We start from the raw sequence: 19207 nt of genomic DNA, 5'->3' as shown, positions 1-19207 counted from the left end.
AAAAAAAAAAAAAAAAAAAAGACCACTTTCAGCAGGTTCTAAAACACTGGAAAAGCCAACTTTATAAAACCTGGTGATGTATAATAAAAGATCTCTTCAATTAAACAGTTTAAATGTCTTAATTATACAGCAAACTTACAGTAATCTAAGATATGATAATCATCAAATATTCCAATATTACATTTTATATGTCTTTCTAACTTATCCAGAATCTCAGTATGTGAGTAGTATATTCTCAATACTGTCTGCCAATTATGCCAAATTTTGTCAACATTTCTGTTTTTAAATTTTTATTATAAAGATATGGGGTACAATTCAGGGTTAGGTATATAAACATTGATCATGCCGGTACCCTTGTTGATGAGGGTCAACATTTCAACGATTTCATTTTTCCTGATAAAAACTGATCTTCAAAATGATCTCATTTTACAGTCATTTGTTGCAAGCTAATCTTAAAAATTTATTCAAACATGAAAGCCAAAATGATTATTTAACAAACTATTCCTTCTTCAGAGGACACGAAGGTAGTAAGCTAAAAAGAATGTCCTCTTTATTACTGTCTAGGTTAAAAAAATTACATTTATTGAACATCTGAATAGTTGACAATTTTAAAGATTGCTTAAAGAAGTCTGTAAGAAAAACATATCATTCCAAACTCCCTTTTTAAATGTGTATCCCTAAAACTGTTTTATTGAATCATATTTAACATAATCCTTCCATGAACATGTCCCAATTTAAGTATATTAACAAATGTTTATGCTTATTGTGCAAAAGGTAATTTTTTTTTTTTTTTATTACTTGGAGTCTCACTCCATTGCCTAGGCTGGAGGGCAGTAGCATGTTCACGGCCAAATCCTTCCACTTCAGCCTTCAAGAAGCCAGAACTACAGGTGCATGCTAATACGCCCTGTTAATTTTTTTTATTTACTGTAGAGATGAGGTTGCCCATGCTGGTCTCGAACCCGTGGGCTTAGGCAATTCCCTCAACTCAGCCTCCCAAAGTGCTGGGAATGCAGGCTTGAGCCATCATACCTGGCCAAAAGGTAATTTTTATAAACATAATTTTAACACTATAACCTATCACCCATTATTTCTCCAAATGGCTGAATTATCATCTGAAAACTTACAATTCCCTGAGATATGTTAGGACATTTCATTATCTCTACAATTTTTAAAATTTTGCTCACAAAAAAAAGACTCACTCCATAAAATACTGGTGCCATGGGAAATAAGAATAAACATCTTCACTATCTGTCAGAGCACAAATGGTTCATCCAAGCATGAGTTTCTAAAGTTTCAATGCAAATCGGTAACAATGCTTTTTTAAAAATTTAGTATGGGTTTTCCAAACCAATATTTAGGACTATATCTTTTCTTGAGTATTGACTTCAAGGAAAATTAAAGTGCTCTTTTTTTCATTATATGAGTTTTATAATTTTTCCAAAATGAGATTGATTTGAGGGTATAAAGAGAATAGCTCCATTACTTTTAGTTAGCTTTTATTTCTTCTTTATTTATATGCAGCAGGAAAACTGTGTAATTGCAAAAGAAAAGGGAGAACAAATCATTCCATACAGTGGCCCTAGAAAGGTCAGGTTTACACAGAGCAAGAATTCTTTATGAATTGACAGGAGTAATCAGCATTCATGTGGCAGATTGTCACAGTAACATCTCCCATCCACATACAATGTGACTTTGACACTTCTCAAGTTTCTTTCCCTCAATTCTTGGCAGGTTTGTGATATCAGAGGCTAAGTCCTACATCAGGGGCTAGTTATATTGTTTCTCTTGGAATACTGACCTTGGGAGTATACTCAAGTAAGGAATCAAGGTGTGGAAGTTATGCTGAATGTTTCTTATAATTCTCATTCAAGTTTACACAGGGCTCTTAGTTTTTTTCAAATTCTATTCAATAATATCGATCTAATATAAAGTCTAAAGCAAAACATTCATGAAGCATATGTGGTAAAACTAACTTTGGTCTACTGAAAAGAGTTAGCAGTAGCATTAAGTAGAGCCATGATTCAAATATTTGGGCCCAGTTACAAAGTTTCAGAGTCTTAGCTTGGCTCATGTATTCTGATTGAAAATAATATTATATATACTAGGTTATATATAATTATACACTGATAATTTACAAAGTGTTTTCATGTACATGATTTTATTTAATCATATAAATAATCCCATGAAGTAGAAGAGCCTCAAAGAGAAAAAACTAGGTCTCAGAAAAGTTACATAAATTATTCAGGGTTGAGCAATGGAGAAAATAAGCATTTAATCCAATCAAGTAGAGGACTAGACCCGCTACCCTGACCTGGGAGCCAAGATCTAAGTATGTGCATGGAACACACATGATGAGTTATTTGACTCTAGCTATCACTGGCCATGTGATACACAGTGTAAGTGTACCACTCTCTAAGGAACCAAGATTTAGGTGTATACTAAATATTATGCTCCTGTTACACTATTTTTCTTTTTAAATACCTCCTCTGAAAATCTTGCACTTTTATTATACTCTGGATAATCACTAAAGACTATTCCAAGCACTAGTCTCAAGAGCCTTATAATTTTAAAAATGTTACACAAAATAGGTGCTATTTCAAAGTCCTTTAAGGTTTGACTTAATGAATGCCAAGCATCTTAATTCCACAGGAAATTTTTTTAACACAACTCTGCTGGATATCTTCTGAAAAGGAAAGTTACCATATACACCAAATGAAATTCTCATCAAGCTCCAAGTTTGTTGCTGTTGTTTAGTGTGCCCAAACACTGAGTATTATTTATGGATTAAAAAAAGCTTTTGAAAATCCTCTGCCCTGTTCTTTGCCACTAACCATGCCTCCCCAACCACTGGAATAGTTCCATCTCCTTTTAACAACTTCCCATTAAACCTCATGAACCATATCCTGTACTTAATGGGCTGTTAATATTTTAAAGCTTCTGTAGTTCTACTGTAAATCCCTGATCCCTTTTGCAACATTGAAAAGATATACCAAAAATTATCCCCAGCTGATGATATAAAGAAACCACATAACTTAAATTTTGAAAATTGAATAAATTGTACTATTACAATAGTCACAATCATAAGAGTATAGCAGGCACAGTAATTATAACAGCTATATATCTGAAAATGCTAAGTAGGGTTGGGAACATGCAGACATTTCACTGGCTTCAAGCCACATACCTGTCACATTTGCCTAGCATAGTCCACAATGCACTTGCTTAATAACTAACATGGCACTTAAGTGCTTGAAAAATAAATAAATAAAATTAAGGTAATATGCCAACAGGGTTTAACCTGGTTATTTATTTCACTTTGGAAAATTTAAAGACAAAAATTGATGAGGTAAACTAGTTATCTCAAGAAAAAAAACTAGAAATCTAAAAACATTTCATACATCTGGCTTGTTGGGGAAAAGTGAATAAATAGTCCAAATGATGTCATTTATAGTTTCTACCCTGTTTTTATGCATTATGCTTCCATTTAAATAATTCTTGCCAAGAATTAGAGTGGGGTAACAGTCTTCCAAAAAAATAAATGTTAAGATAAAACTTACAGAGTTAAAAAATGTCTTAATTATGGGATAAGAAAGAAAACTATACTACTTGAAACAGATTTTTCTATCTATGGTTACCCAGTTTCTCTCCCAGTCACTCTTAACCTAACCCATCTCATTTGTACTGTCAAATCTTTCCCTCTTTCCCTCACTAACCTTTCCGCCTCCTCTCCAACAATTAGAGATTTCACAGCAGAAAGTACCTTATTTCTCATCAGATAAGTACTCACTCACAAAATTCAGTCTTCAGTGACTCTGCCTTTAGAAAGCATTAAAACATATTTAAAATACTCTTTCCATTGGCCAGGAATGTGTTTCAACTAGAATATAAGGCTAAAACAGTATAGAGTGTTCACCATTTTCGGTTAAACCATCCTAAATTCTTACTCTGAAAAACTGCACTGACTTATCCTCTTTCTCGGCTGGTTGATAGAGAATTTGGTCACATATTCTCTTGTGTCATTTGCCCAGTTCATCATTTTGGTTGATCTCTCAGTTTCTAACTACCTGTTGGCCTTCAACCATATTCTTAATCTTTCCTGGCTCTGGTGCCCCTGCTTCCAAGGGGTCAGAAACCATTGTGATATCTATTATACAAATATGCCCCCCTTTTAATTGGTTTTCTTGACTTTCAGCTTCACAATATCCTTTAATGTGTACTTTCAGATGTCTGGTTTACTGCTAGCTGCTGACATCCACATATCTTAAATTCTGACAGTCTTTTTTTTTTTATTTTTTAATGCTCCACAATCACCCTTCACATTAACAAGTGGCTATATTCTTTTGCATTCCCACCAGCAATGAATGAGAGTTGCTGTTGCACCACATCTATACCAGCTTTTGGTGCTGTCAGTGTTCTGGATTGGTCATTCTAATTGGTATGTAGCGGCATTTCATTGTTGATTTAATTTGCATTTCTCTGATGACATACAAGGTGGAATATCTTTTTATATGCTTATTTGTTATCTGTATATCTTCTTTGGTGATGTGTCTGTTAAGGTCTTTGGTACTTTTTACATTTTTTTTTCTTACTGATGAGCTTTAGCAATTCTTTGTATATTTTAAATAATAGTTCTTTATCAGATGTGTTTTGCAAACATTTTCTCCCAGTCTGTGGCTTGTCTTCTCATTCTCTTCACAGTGTTTTTCACAAAGCTGACAATTTTATTTTAATGAAGTCTAGCTTATCAATTCTTTCTTGTGTTATGCCTGTGGTGTCACACCTTAAATGGTCATGACCAAACCCAAGGTCAACTAGATTTTCTATGTGACTGTCTAGGATTTTATGGTTCTATATTTTACATTTAGGTCTGTGATCCATTTTTAGTTAATTCCTGTGAAGATGTAAGATCTGTGTCCAGATTTTTTTTTTTTTTGGATGCGATGCTTACTTCTCCCTATACTATTTGTTGAATAGACTAATTTTTCTCCCTTCTATTGCCTTTGTTCCTCTGTCAAAGATCAGATGGCTATATTCATGTGGGTCTTATATCTGGTCTATTTTATTCCATGGATCTATTTGCTTATTTTTTTCTTCAGTACCACACAGTCTTGGTTACTGTAGCATCATAGTAAGTCTTGAAGGTAGGCAGTGTCAGTCTTTAACTTTGTTCTCCATCCATATTGAGTTGGCTATTTGGGGTCTTTTGTCTCTCCACATAAACTTTACAATCAGCTTGTCAATACTCACAAAATAATTTGCTAGAATTTTTATTGTTTTAATTGAAACTATAGATCAAGTAGGGAAGAACTGACATCTTGACAAGATAGAGTCTTCCTATCCATGAATGTTGAATAACTCCATTTCTCTAGTTGTTCTTCAATTTCTTTCATCAGAGTTTTGAGGTTATTGTCATATAGATCTTGTTGATATTTCGTTGGATTTATACCTAAGCATTTCACTTTGGAAGTTCTAACATAAGTGGTATAATGTTTTTAATCTCAAATTCCACTTGTTCATTGTTGCTATATGGAAAAACATTGACCTTTGTATATTAACCATGTATTTTGCAAACTTGCTATAATTACTTATTAGTTCCACATGTTTTAAAAATTCCTTCAGATTTTCTACATAGACAAAAATGTCATTTGCAAAGAGTTTTTCTTCTTTCTTCTCAAGAGGTGTATCTTTTTATTTCCTTTTCTTATTTTACTGCATTAACTAGGAATTCCAGAACAATGTTGAAAAGGAGTGATGAAAAGGAATATCTTGCCTTGTTCCTGATCTTAGTGGGAAAGTTTCTACTATCACTTCCTAAGTATGATGTTAGCTGTAGGAATATAATAGATATTCTTCATCAAGTTGAGGAAGTTCCCCCTCTGTTCCTAGTTTAATGAAAGTTGTTATCAAGAAGGAGTGTTAGATTGTTTCAAATGCTTTTCTGCATTTATTAATATTATCTTGTAATTTTTCTTATCTAGTATGTTGATGTGATGGGCTACAATAACTGATTTTTAATGTTAACTTCTAATATTAGTAATTTGCATCCTCTCTTTTTTTCTTAGTTTGACTAAAGGCTCATCATTTTATTTATCTTCTCAGATAACCATCTTTTGGTTTCATCGATTTTCTTTATTGATTTCCTGTTTTCAATTTTATTGATTGTTGCTCTACATTTTATTATTCATTTTCTTCTTTGGACTTAATTCGCTGTACTTTTTCTAATTTCCTAAAATGGAAGCTTAGATTTTAGATTTTTCCTTCTCTAATATATGTTCTCAATGCTATACATTTTTCTCTAAGCATGATGCTTGCTGCATCTCATACATTTTGATATTATGTTTTCATGTCCACTTAGTTCAAAATATTTTAAAATTTCTCTTGAGATTTCTCTTTTGACCCATGCGCTATTTAGAAGTACTTTGTTTAATCTTTATATAATTTGGGGGTTTTCCAGTTATCTTTCTGAGATTAGTTTCTAGTTTAATGCCAGAGAACAGACATTTGACTTCCATTCTTTTAAATTTGTTAAGACATGTTTAATAGCCCAGATCGTGGTCTATCTTAGTGAATGTTCCATGTGAGCTTGAGAAAAACGTGCATTCTGCTGTTGTTGGATAAAGTAGTCAATAGATAGCAATTATATTCAGCTGATTGATGGCATTATTGAGTTCAGCTATAGCTGATTTATCTTCCTGCTGAATTTGTCCATTTCTGACAGACATGTGTTGAAATCTTCAACTTTAATAGTAGGTTCATTTATTTCTCCTTACAGTTCTATTTTAGCCTCATGTATTTTAACTATCCATTGTTAGGCAAATACACATTAAGGATTGTTATATCTTCTTAGAGAATTTGACTTTTATTATCATTATAATATAAGTCACTATTGCTAATTCTGCTACTATTGGTTAGGGTTAGCATGGTAAATTTTTCTCCATCCCAATTACTTTGAATCTATGTCTTTATATTTAAAGTGGGTTTCTTATAGATAACATATACTTGTGTCTTCTTTTTTGATTTACTCTAACAATCTTTTAATCAGTGCATATAGAACACTGATACTCACAAAATTTATTACTATAGCTGGATTAATAACTACCATGTTTGTTACAGTTTGCTATTTGATGCCCTTGTTCTTTTCCTGTTTTTGTTTCCTACTCTTTTTCTGCTTTGTATGGTTTTAGTTGAGCATTTTGTATTATTCCACTTTCTCTCCTCTTTTAGTGTATCAGTTACACTTCCTTTTTAACTGTTTTTAGTGGCTTCCCTAGAGTTTGTACTGTATATTTACAACTATTTATAATACTTTCAATAATATTATTCTGCTTCACAGCTCGTGTGAATACTTTATCATAACAAACGAATCCTAATTTCTCCTCCTTTCCCTTGTGCCGTTGCTGTCACTTATTTCACTTATATAAGCATAGATATAGATACAGGCATACAAATTACATATATAAGCATATGTAATCAAATTGCTGCTATTTTTATTTTGAACAAACTGTTATCTGCTAGATAAGATAAAAATTAATGAAAGTAAAAGTTTTAATTTTATCTTCACTTATTCCTTCAATGAAGGTTTTCCATTCTTTACACAGATTCAAATTTTTTACCTGTATGACTTTTATTTCTCTCTAAAGAACTTCTTTTAACATTTCTTGCAAGGCAAGTCTACAGGCAGTAAAATCCTTCAATTTTTGTTTCTCTGAGAAAATCTCATTTCTCCTTCCCTTCTGGATGATTATTTCACAGGGTACAGAATTCTAAGTTGGTGGTATTTTTCCTCGACACTTTAGGTGTTTCACTCCACTCACTTTTTGCTTGCATAGTTGAGTAATCAGATAAAATTCCTACTTTTGTTCCTCTATAGGTAAGGTGTGTTTTTCCTCTGTCTTCTTTCAGGATTTTTCCTTATTTTTTGATATCCTGTAGTTTGAAAATGATATGTCTAAGTATGGGTTGGTGGGGGGGGCATTTATCCTGTTTGGTGTTCTCTGAACTTCCTGGATCTGTGGTATGGTGTCTGATATTAATTTGAAGAAATTCCGTCATTATTCTTTGAAAATTTTTTTATTTTTTGTTTTTATTTTATTTTATTTTATTTTTTGAGTTGGAGTCTCACTCTGTCGCCCAGACTGGAGTGCAGTGGCTGCTCCCGGCCACCGCAGCCTCGACCTGCTGGGCTCCAGCGATCCTTCTGCCTCAGCCTTCCAAGTAGCCAGAATTACAGGCATGCGCTACCATGCCCGGCTCATTTTTGATTTATTGTAGAGATGAGGTCTCACTGCCCAGGCGGTCTCAAACCCGCGGGCTCAGCCAATCCACTCACCTCAGCCTCCCAAAGTCGTGGCATTACAGGCTGAGCCACCGAGCCCGGCTTTTTATTTTTTAATTAATTTATTTTAGCATTGAGGAGTACAAGTGAAGATTTTCTACATAAGTAGGCTGTATGCAAGTGAAGTTTGTGCTTGTAGGTGGCCATCATTCCCTCTGGTAGTGGACCAGGTACTCTTTGCATTATCACATTCTCACCACCCTTCTCCCTCCCTACTTCCCCCAGCAGTGTCCAGCAACTGCCGATCCTACCCTTGTGCTAATGTGACTAGTGATTAGAGGTCATTTATGAGTGAGAACATGCAGTATTCAGTTCTTTGTTTCTGGGATAGTTCACTTAATAAGATGGTCTTCAACTGCATCCATGTTGCTGTGAGGGTCATGATTTTGTTCTGCTTTATGGCTGGTTAATACTCTATTGTATATTGTATCACATTTTCTTTATCCAGTCTATATTTGAGGGGCAGCAGGGTTAGTTCATGTTTTTGCTACTGTGAATAGTGAAGCAATAAACGTGGGTGTACAAGTATCTTTTGGATAGAACAATTTATGTTCCTCTGGGTATATTCCCAAGTGAAGGATTGTAGGATTGCAAGATCAATTTTTAGTTCTTTTAGGAATGGCCACACTGCTTTCCATAGGGGTTGACCAGCTTACATTCCCACTAACAGTGTAGAAGTGTTTCCATTTCTTCATAGCCATGCCAGCACCTGTTGTTTTTTGACTTCATGATAGCCATCCTTATCAAAGTTAGGTGGTATCTCATTGTACTTTTGATTTGCATTTTTCTAATGATTAGTGAGGTTGAGCATTTTTGCATGTGTCTGTTGGCTACTTGTATGTCATCTTTAGAGAAGTGTCTGTTCATGTTTTTGCCCACTTTTTTTTTTTTTGAGTTGGAGTCTCACTCTGTTGCCCAGACTGGAGTGCAGTGGCCGCTCCCGGCCACCGCAGCCTCGACCTGCTGGGCTCCGGCGATCCTTCTGCCTCAGCCTTCCAAGTAGCTGGAACTACAGGCGTGCGCTACCACGCCCGGCTAATTTTTTTGATTTATTGTAGAGATGAGGTCTTGCCTGCCCAGGCGGGTCTCGAACCCGCGGGCTCAGGCAATCCGCTCACCCCAGCCTCCCAAAAGCGCGGGATTACAAAAGAAACTATCAAGAGAGTAAAGAGACAACCCACAGAATGGGGAAAAAAATATCTGCAAACTATGCATCTGGCGGAGGCCTAATATCAAGTATCTACAAAAACCTCAAACAAGTGAAAGGAAAACAATAAACATTGCCCACTTTTTAATGGGGATGTTTATTGTTTTCCTTTCACTTCGTTTGAGTTCTTTGTAGATATTTGATGTTAGACCTTTGTCAGATGCATAGTTTGCAGATATTTTTTTCCCCATTCTGTGGGTTGTCTCTTTACTCTCTTGATGGTTTCTTTTGCTGTGCAAAAGCTTTTCAGCTTGATAAGGTCCCACCTGTCTATCTTAAATTTTTGTAGCATTCACTTTTGGGAACTTGGTCATGAATTCATTGTCTACTCTGATATCCAGAAGGATATTTCCTACATTTTCTTCCAGGATTCTTATAGTTTGAATTTTGCATATTGTGAAAAGTAGAGGTCCAGTTTCATTCTTTTGTATGTGGTTAGCCAGTTTTCCCAGCACCACTTGCTAAATATGATCTCCGTTCCCCAATAATTGTTACTGGTGGTTTTGTCGAAAATGAGTTGGTTGAGAAACTGTTTTTACTTCCTGAATCTCAATCTTATTTCATTAGTCTATGTGCCTGTTTCTGTACCAATACCATGCCGTCTTGTGTACTGTAATAAAGTCTGAAAGAGTGGTATCTACTGCTTTGTTTTTTCTTACTGAGGATTGTTTTGGCTATTGTGCTCTTTTTTGTTTCCATATGATTTTTTGTGCTGTTGTTTATAGGCTGTGAAAAAAGATGTTGGTAATTTGATGGGTATTGCATTCAATCTGTCGATTACCTTGGGTATGATGGACATCTTGACAATATTGATTCTTCCAATTTATGAGCATGGTATGTTTTTCCTTTTGTTTGTGTCATCCTTGATATCTTTGGGCAAAGTTTTATAGTTCTCATTGTAAAGGTCTTTCACTTCTCTGGTTATGTGGATGCCAAGCTATTTCATCTTTTCTGTGGCAATTATGAATGGCATTGTGTTTTTTATTTGGTTCTCAGTCTGCTTGTTGCTGGTGTATAAAAATGCAACCGTCTTTTGCACACTGACTTTGTAACTCAAGACTTTACCAAAGTTGTTTATCAGTGCAAGGAGGTTTTTGACAGACTCCATAGCATTTCCTAGGTATAGAATCATACTGTACACAAAGATGAATAGCTTAATTTCCTCTTTTCCTATTTGGATACTCCTGATTTCCTTCTCTTGCCTGATTGCTCTAGCTATGACTTCCAGCACTATATTGAATAGGTGGGGTGAAGTGGGCATCTTTGTCTTGTCCTGGTTCTTAGGGGGAATGCTTCCAGCTTCTATCTGTTGAACAAAATTTTGGCTGCAGGTTTATCATAGACAGCTCTTACTGTGTTGAAGAATGTTCCTTCTATGCCCAGGCATTTTGGGGTTTTTATAAAGAAAGGATGCTGGATTTTGTTGAATGCTTTTTCTGTGTCTAATGAGATAATTACATGGTTCTTGGTTTTACATTCATTAATGTGCTGAATTACATTTATGCTCTTTTGAATGTTGAACCATTGCTGTATCCCAGGAATGAAACCCACCTGTTCATGATGGATGATCCTTGAGATGTGTTGTTGAATTCTGTTTGCTAGAATCTTGAGAATTTTTGCATCTGTGTTCATCAAGGACATTGGCTTGTAATTCTCTTTCCTTGTTGGGTCTTTGCCAGGTTAGGGTATCAGTATGATGTTAGCTTCATAAAATGAGTTAGAAAGAATTCCATCGTTCTCAACTGCCTGGAATACTTTCAATAAGATTGGTATCAGCTCTTCATTATATGTCTTGTAGAATTCAGCTGAAAAGCCATCTATCTGGTCCAGTACTTTTTTGGTGAGGAGATTTCTTAAGACTAAGTCATTTTCTGGATTGTTATTGGTCTGTTTAGAGTTTCAATTTCTTCTTGTTTCAACTTTGGGAGATTGTGTAATGCCAGAAAATTCTCCATTCCCTTTAGGTTTTCTAGTTTATTTGCATACAGATGTTCATAGTAATCTCTGACAATTTAAAAAATTTTTCAGGGTCAGCTGTGACCTCATCTTTTTCATTTCTAATTGTGTTTATGTGGAAGTTCTCTCTTTTTTTAATTCAATCTAGCTAGGGGTCCGTCAATCTTATTTATCAGTTCAAAGAGCCAGCTTTTTGTCTTGTTACTCCTTTTTATATTTTTGTCTTCTATATCATGCAATTGTGACTTTATCTTAGTGATCTGGATTTTTCTACTGAAATTAGAATTTAGATGATCTTGCCTTTCCAGTCCCCTTGACTGTGATATTAGTGTGTTTACTTGCAATCTTTCTACCTTCCTGATGTGCATATGCAGTGCCATGAATTTTCCTCTTAACATTACTTTCATGGCATCCCAGAGATTCTGATGGTCTTTGCTTTTGTTTGTTTTCAGGGATCTTTATATTTCTGTCTCGATTTCTGTGTTGATCCAGAAGTCGTTCAGCAGCATGCTGTTTAGTGTCCATGTCTCTGTGTGTTTTAGGGGGATCTTGTTAGTGGTAATATTTATTTTTATTCCACTGTAATCCAAGAAGATGCATGGTACTATTTCAATATTCTGAAATTTGTTCACACTTGATTTATGTCCCAAAGTGTGATCAATCTTGGAGTATGTTCCATGTGCTGGTGAATAGAATGTATACTCTGTATTTGTTGGGTGGACTGTTCTGTAGATGTCTATTAAGTCCATTTAATTGAGTATTAAGTTACAGTTCTGGATCTCCTTAATGTTTTTTTGCCTCAATGATCTGTCTAGGGCTTTTAGTGGAGTATCAGAGTCTCCAACTATGATTGTGTGAGTGTTAATGTCTTTTAATTTATTTAGTGGTTGTTTTATAAAAATCTGGTGTTCCTGTGTTGGTTGCATATATGTTTAGGATGGTATTTCTTGCTGTTGGATTGAGGCTTTTGTCATTATATAGTGTCTTTCCATATCTTTTTTAACTTTTGAAGGTTTGAAGTCTGCTTTATCTGGTATCAGAATAGCTAGGTAGGGGGTCTGACCTTTCTTGCTGCCTTAGGATTTTTTCTTTCATTCTTACTTCATGGAAGTGGATTACTATGTGTCTTAGGGATAGTCTTCTCATGTGATACCTTGCAGGTTTTCTGAATCTCTTGTACTTGAATGGTCGCCTCTCTGGTGAGGAGAAATGCTCAGTTTCCCTTTCTACTTCAGGGATACTAATCAGGTATAGATTTGGCTTCTTGACATGGTCCAACATCTCTTGGAGGCTTTGTTCATTCTTTCGGAGCCTTTTTTCTGTGTGTTTGACTGACAGGGTCAGTTCCATATTTTGATCTTCAAACTGAGATTCTTTCCTCTTCCTGAATGATCCACCTTCCTATGCTTCTTGTGCTTTTCATTTCCAGGATGTAGTTCTTCATTTCCAGAATTTCAGATTGGTGTTTTCTGACATTGGCCAACTCTGCTTTTACTTCCTGTATCATTTTGGTAAGTTTCGTCTCTAGTTTCCCATAGTTCTCTTTATTTAGTTTAGTCATCCAATCTCTGAGTTTTGTGACTATCATCCGGGATAGGTTGTTCTGTGGGGCTTCCATTGTTTGTGCACTGATAGCTGCTTTTTCAGGTACTGTTTCTTTAAGATTCTGAGGCTTTCTTGTGTGTTTCTTTATTTTTCCTTATCCTCATGTGTTTGGTTTTGTTGCTCTGAAGCTAGTTAATGCCCCTTTGTTCTAGGGCCCTTCCTGTCCTTCAGTATAGATCACTCAGTGAGAGAGAGAAGGGCACTAATTTCTGCTCCATGCTCCACTCTGAAGAAGTCACCTTTGCTGCAGAGTTTTTCCCACAATTTAGTCCAGTAGGGTTGGTTTTCAGACCTGTTGCAAGTACTCTGTGGGGAAGGCATGGGGGGATGGGTCCCATGTCTGCTCCTTTACAGTTTGCAACCCAGATACCTTCCCACCAGGAACAACTTTGGGTGTCTTTCCTGTTGTCCCTTCCCTATTCAAGTCTGTACTCAGTACCTGATAGACAGCAAGCTCCCTGCCATGGGGACATCTACCCTGTAGGTGCATGGTGTGGGCAGGTGATCCTTCCTGATGTGGGGGTGAGGTTGGCTACTAGATGTTGGTGGTGGGCATCAGCTGAATTTAATCTTCAGGCAAGCTTTTCCAGTCTGGGAGTTGGCTGCTGGTCTCCACTGGTGGAAGACATGTGCTGGGAAGCTGACCAAGTGCACGTTTGTTTCCCATTCTGCTTGGGCTCTGGTCAACCACAGCTGAGACTACTCCTGCATCAGACCAACCCTGCACATAGCCGGGGAGAAACTAACCCAGACTGTGTAACACTCACCCCTTCTCATGCACAGGGCAGGGCTTCAGTTCCTATATGAGTCTGGTGCATGTCAGGGGACGGTGCTCCCAGAATCCTGCATCTGCCATTGTAGCAGTCTGGTTACTGGTCTCTACGTGTTCAAAGAAAACTCTTTCGGGTACAGGGTGCCTGTGTTTAATGGAAACTGGGCCCTATTATCTGCCTTACGTGGTGATGCACCAGTCTGCTGCTCCATGGTGGCCATCTTGGATCTCTCCAGCCCTGAAATATAGCTTGTACTTCTTTTTTTTTTTTAAATCTGGTGTACTCATTGAACATACATTACATCTTTTATAGTTGTCCTACACTTCCTCTTTTATAGTTGTCCTACACTTCCTGGATATTTGTGTGTGTGTGTCTGTGTGTCTGTGTGTATGTGTGTGTTTTCCCCCAGCCTTTGTTCTCTTTGCTTTTCAGATTCAGAGGCTTCTAACTTAAAGCTCAGAGATTATTTCCTTAGTCATGTCCAGTCTACTAATAAGTCCATCAAAAGCATCCTTCATTTCTATTATTGAGGTTCTGATCCCCAGCATTTTGTTGTTATTGCTGCTGAAGTTTTTTCTTAGGATTTTCATCTCTCTGCTTACAGTCTTCATCTGTGCTTGCATGCTGTCTACATCGCCCATTAGAGCTTTTGGCATGTTAAGCATAGATGTATTAAATTCCATTTGAAAATTCCACCATCCTGCTATGCCTGGTTCTGTTGCTTGCTCAGTCGTTTCAAACTGTTTTTTTTTGTTTTTTGTTTTTGCTTTTCATTATGTGTCATAATTTTTTTTTTGATAGCCAGACATGATGCTCTGGGTAAAAGGAACTGTTGTGAATAGGCCTTTAGTAATGTGATAAGGTGTAGGGAGAGGGGAAACATGAAAATTCTATAGTTCTATAATTAGGTCTCAGTCTTTGAGGGCACCTATACTGCTGGACTGTGATTGTCGCAAGTATTTTTTAGTCTTTTTTCCTCTTCCCTTAAATGGAACAGGATGGCTAGAGTAGGCTAGACTTAGGTATTTCCCTTCCCTCAGGTCAGTTAGACTCTGATCAAACCCCAGAGATTGGACTCCGGTTAACTCATTTTTCCTGAAGATAGACCTTAAGAACACAGTGCTCTGGCAAATTTCCAAATGGATCCCTATTCACTGTGAGAATCTAGTCAAGCTCCTAAAGGTAAAACTCTCAAAAGTGTAGGGGCTCAGGCCAGGTGCAGTGGCTCAAGCCTGTAATCCCAGCACTTTGGGAGTCCAAAGTGAGGGGAATGCCTGAGCCCACAGGTTTGAGAATAGCCTGGGCAACTTGGTGAGACCTCATCTCTACAAAAAATCAAAAAATTAGCTGGGCATGGTAGCACATGCCTGTAGTTCTGGCTAGTTGGAATGCTGAGGCAGAAGGATCACCTGAGCCCAGCAGGTTGATGCTGGGGTGGCCATGAATGTGCCACTGTACTCCAGCCTGGGCAACAGAGGGAGACTCCAACTCAAAAAAAAAAAAAAAGTGCTCAATTATAACTAGATCCTCCTGAAGCTTTTAATTCTGAGACTTGTCCACCTATAGCTTCCAGAAGTTTGTCAATTACAAGTCAGGTTTTCCTACCCTAGCACTGTTTCCCATGGAGGTTTCTGCTCTGTATGTTGTGATTCTCTGTATGTGCCAGTCTGTCACTCTGATTTTTGGGAACAGCAGTTTGCTGACCTCACTTCTCTTACAGATATAAGAAGAGTTGTTAATTTTTCAGTTTGTTCAGATTTTTACTTATTGTGAGGATAGAGTGGACATTTCCACACCAAACCAGAACTCTTTAACTTTTTTAACCTTTCCTTCTTTCTCCATCTTCCATTCCTCTCTCTCTTTTTTCCTCCCTTTCCCTCTGTCTCCCCATCACTTATCATAATTCCCAGTGATTTCAATACCAAGTTAAATCACCCAAATACACTGTCCTCCCACTTATTTGGCATTGTTATTTCCAGTAGTCTTTCCATCTGCCTCAGCTATCTACTCCCATAATATGCAAGACCTTAGCTGGGCATGGTGCTCATGCCTAGAATCCCAGTAATTTGGGAGGCAGAGGTGAGAGGATTGCTTGAGCTCAGGGGTTTGAGACCAGCCTGGGCAAACTGGCAAGACCTCATCTTTACAATAAATTAAAAAAAAAAAAATTAGGCAGGCATGGTGGCACATACCTGTGGTTCCAGCTAGGTTTGGAATCCATAGTCAATCATTATCATCATCCTTTTACATATGCCCTTATGTCCCTTTCCCTTCTCTCCATTCAATGTACTTACTTGCAAATCTCTACCTATCCTACACCTGCACCCATCCAGTTGAATGTGACAGAAGAAAACAACACAATCATGCTGACTGATTTCACTTTAAATTCAACAAATAACCTCAAGTAAGTCCTTATGGATACCCAACAATGCTACTACATTTCACTAGTCGCCATCTCCTTCTTTCATTGATGATTACTTCACACTTCTCCTCTCTCCACAAATCTCCAATACCTCCTTCTTTTTATTTGTTTTCAGTTAATGACTTGGATGTCAGCAACAATAGGACTCTACTCCAGAATAAACCTGGCTGGGGAATCCCCCACACCGTGCCAGTACCTGGGGAAGAGACAATCCTGTACCTTCCCACTGTAGGGGATTCCCCTGACCATATGAGAGTGGGAAGGGAGGACTGAAGCCCCACCCACTCCCACTGTTCCCTCCTCCTTCCCTGGGCTGGACATTGAGGAGATTGTGAATAAGGCCAAAGGTCTACAGGAGACAGCAGAGAAGCAGCTGAGAGGAACAATTCCAGAAACTGCCACAAGAGGGAAGGGTTTTTTTTGTCTATTATTTGTCAGTTTTTACGGTTTTAAAATATTTTTCCACTGTGCATGAATATATATGTGAGGGTTTGCTCTGCATCTCTTCCCCTTTTTTTCTTTCTTTTTTTTCTATTTATGTGTGTATGTGAATTATTGAATGTTTCTCTTTCCGTTTTTTTTTTGTTGTTGGTTTGTTTTTGCTTTTGTGTTCTTCTTATTTTTTAGTTTAATGTGGGTGTGAATATATGGGTGAGAAGTTCAATTTGAATTCCTATTTTTTCTCTTTTCTTTTTTTCTTTCTTTCTCTTTTTCTTCTCCTTTCATTTTTTGTTGAGCATATGTGTGTTTAGCTTTCCTATTGTTGTTGTTGTTTGTTTTGTTTTGCTTTGCTGTTATTCCAGTTTGCTTTGGCATGTGTGTGTGTCCCAATGTTTTTTGCTTTGGTTTCCGCTTTCATTGTTCAATGTTTTGGTTTTTTTTTCTTTCATTTTGAAAAAAAAATTTTGTCTGTCTTATCTCATTCTACATTTCTCTATTCTCCTCATTGCTGCTACTGTATCTTGGGGGTACACACATATACCTGTTGCATCATCATATAAAGTGATGATGGGGAGGGGGGCTCAGGGAACTCATACCACAATCAATGAACATTGTGATTTGCAAGTAGTTTCTGAATCCTAGCTCCCCATTTTCCACTATATTTGACTCTCAAAACTACAAATGACAGCAAAGCTTCCTACTTACAGCCCTGTTTCAAAATAGAACAAATCCAGAGCCCCAATCAGGGAAGAATAGAGGGCTGAGAAAACATCAGAAGTGAATGCCTCTCCCACTATCACTGAATAACGGAACTAAAGAGAAAAGAAAGAGATCTGTCATAAATGAGGGAAAACCAATGGAAGACCAGAGGTAATTTCCAGTGTAACAAAGAAAAAAAGCCTGAAAAATCATATCTCAAAGCCCATACAATGAAAGTCATTAATGACTGACCCCAGAATACAACAGGGATTAGGGAATGGGATGAAAAGAGTGAATAAGACTCAAGAAAGACAAGATGCAACAATGAAAGAACGTGTAACAGATAATTTGGCCATAAAAATTTCAACTAGGAAATAAATAACAAGATGACAAGATGGAAAACAGAATAAATCAAGCAGAAGAAAGAATCTCAGAACCTTAAGACCAAAGCATGGAATTGACCTGATCTGTAAAAAACATAGAAAGAAAACTCAGAAAGAAAGAACAAAGACTACAGAAAAAGGTGCAATTATATCAAGAGGCTGAACCTACACCTGTCTGGTATCCCAGAAGAAGAGAGGAAAATGGAGAACACCTTGGAGCAAGTATTCCAGGAGGTTATCCAAGAAAATGCTCCCTATTTCACCAGAGATGTGACCATCCAAACACAAGAGATACAGAGAACCCCCACAAGACAGCAAATGAGAAGATTAACCCCTATACATATAATAAATTGTCTACATAAAGTAGGCACAAAAGAAAAAATCCTAAAGGCAGCAAGAGAGAAAGGTCAGATTAGCTACCAGGGAAACCAATCAGAATAACAGCAGACCTATCAGCAGAAACACAACAAGCTAGAAGGGACTGGAGCCCAGTATTCAAAGTCCTCAAAGATAAACAATTCAACCAAGAATCTCTAATCCAGTCAAGCTCAGTTTTATCAGAGATGGGGAATTAAAATCCTTCCCAGACATCCAATTTCTAAGAGATTATGCAGCTTCCAGACCAGTTTTACAGGAGACACTTAAAATGGTATTAAGCACAGAAGAAAGAAAGAAAAAAAAAAAAAGACTGACCACACACTTCCCAAGAGAACAGCAGAACACAGAATCAACAGAAATACATTGCAACAGCAAACTTGAAAACACACATATATCAACTCAAAAGCTAAAAGAAAACAAACAAAGAAAAGACTTCATAAGAACCTCATGATGGGGATAAACAATCACATTTCAATATCATCCTGAATGTGAATGGACTAAAGGCACCACTCAAAAGACACAGAATGGCAAACTAGATTAAAAAAACCATGACCCAACTATTTGCTGCATCCAGGAAGCTCACCTTACCACAAAGGACGGCACACAGACTTAAAGTTAGAGAGTGCAAGACGAGTTTCCAGGTAAATAGATCACAAAAGAAGGCAGGAGTCACAATCTTAATATCAGACAAAAGAACATTTAAGCTATCAAAAATTGAAAAAGAAATAAAAGGACACTACATAATGATAAAAGGTTCAACCCATCAACAAGAAATATCCATCCTAAACATATATGCACCCAGCACAGGAGCACCAGAATTTATAAAGCAACTACTAAGCAAACTAAAAAAAGATATTGAGCCAGGCTCGGTGGCTCAGCCTATAATCCCGCGCCTTTGGGAGGCTGAGGTGAGTGGATTGCCTTAGCCCGTGGGTTCGAGACCCGCCTGGGCAGGCGAGACCTCATCTCTACAATAGATCAAAAAATTAGCCGGGCGTGGTAGCGCGC

General features: G+C 37.1%; 1 protein-coding gene across 1 annotated transcript in view; it reads right to left on the bottom strand.

Annotated features, from left to right (window-relative positions):
- The window catches only part of ADAMTS6 (ADAM metallopeptidase with thrombospondin type 1 motif 6), a gene marked incomplete at its 3' end in the record, with an annotated part of 238514 nt that overhangs the window by 138884 nt on the left and 80423 nt on the right, over positions 1-19207 (bottom strand). The gene's annotated exons all lie outside the window — the stretch shown is intronic.

This window comes from Carlito syrichta, unplaced genomic scaffold, assembly GCF_000164805.1.
Source record: "Carlito syrichta isolate Samal-C Ts95f unplaced genomic scaffold, Tarsius_syrichta-2.0.1 Scaffold136712, whole genome shotgun sequence".
Taxonomy (NCBI): Eukaryota; Metazoa; Chordata; class Mammalia; order Primates; family Tarsiidae; genus Carlito; species Carlito syrichta.
Note: the sequence above shows the minus strand (reverse complement) of the source record. Positions and strands in the feature narration are given on the sequence as shown.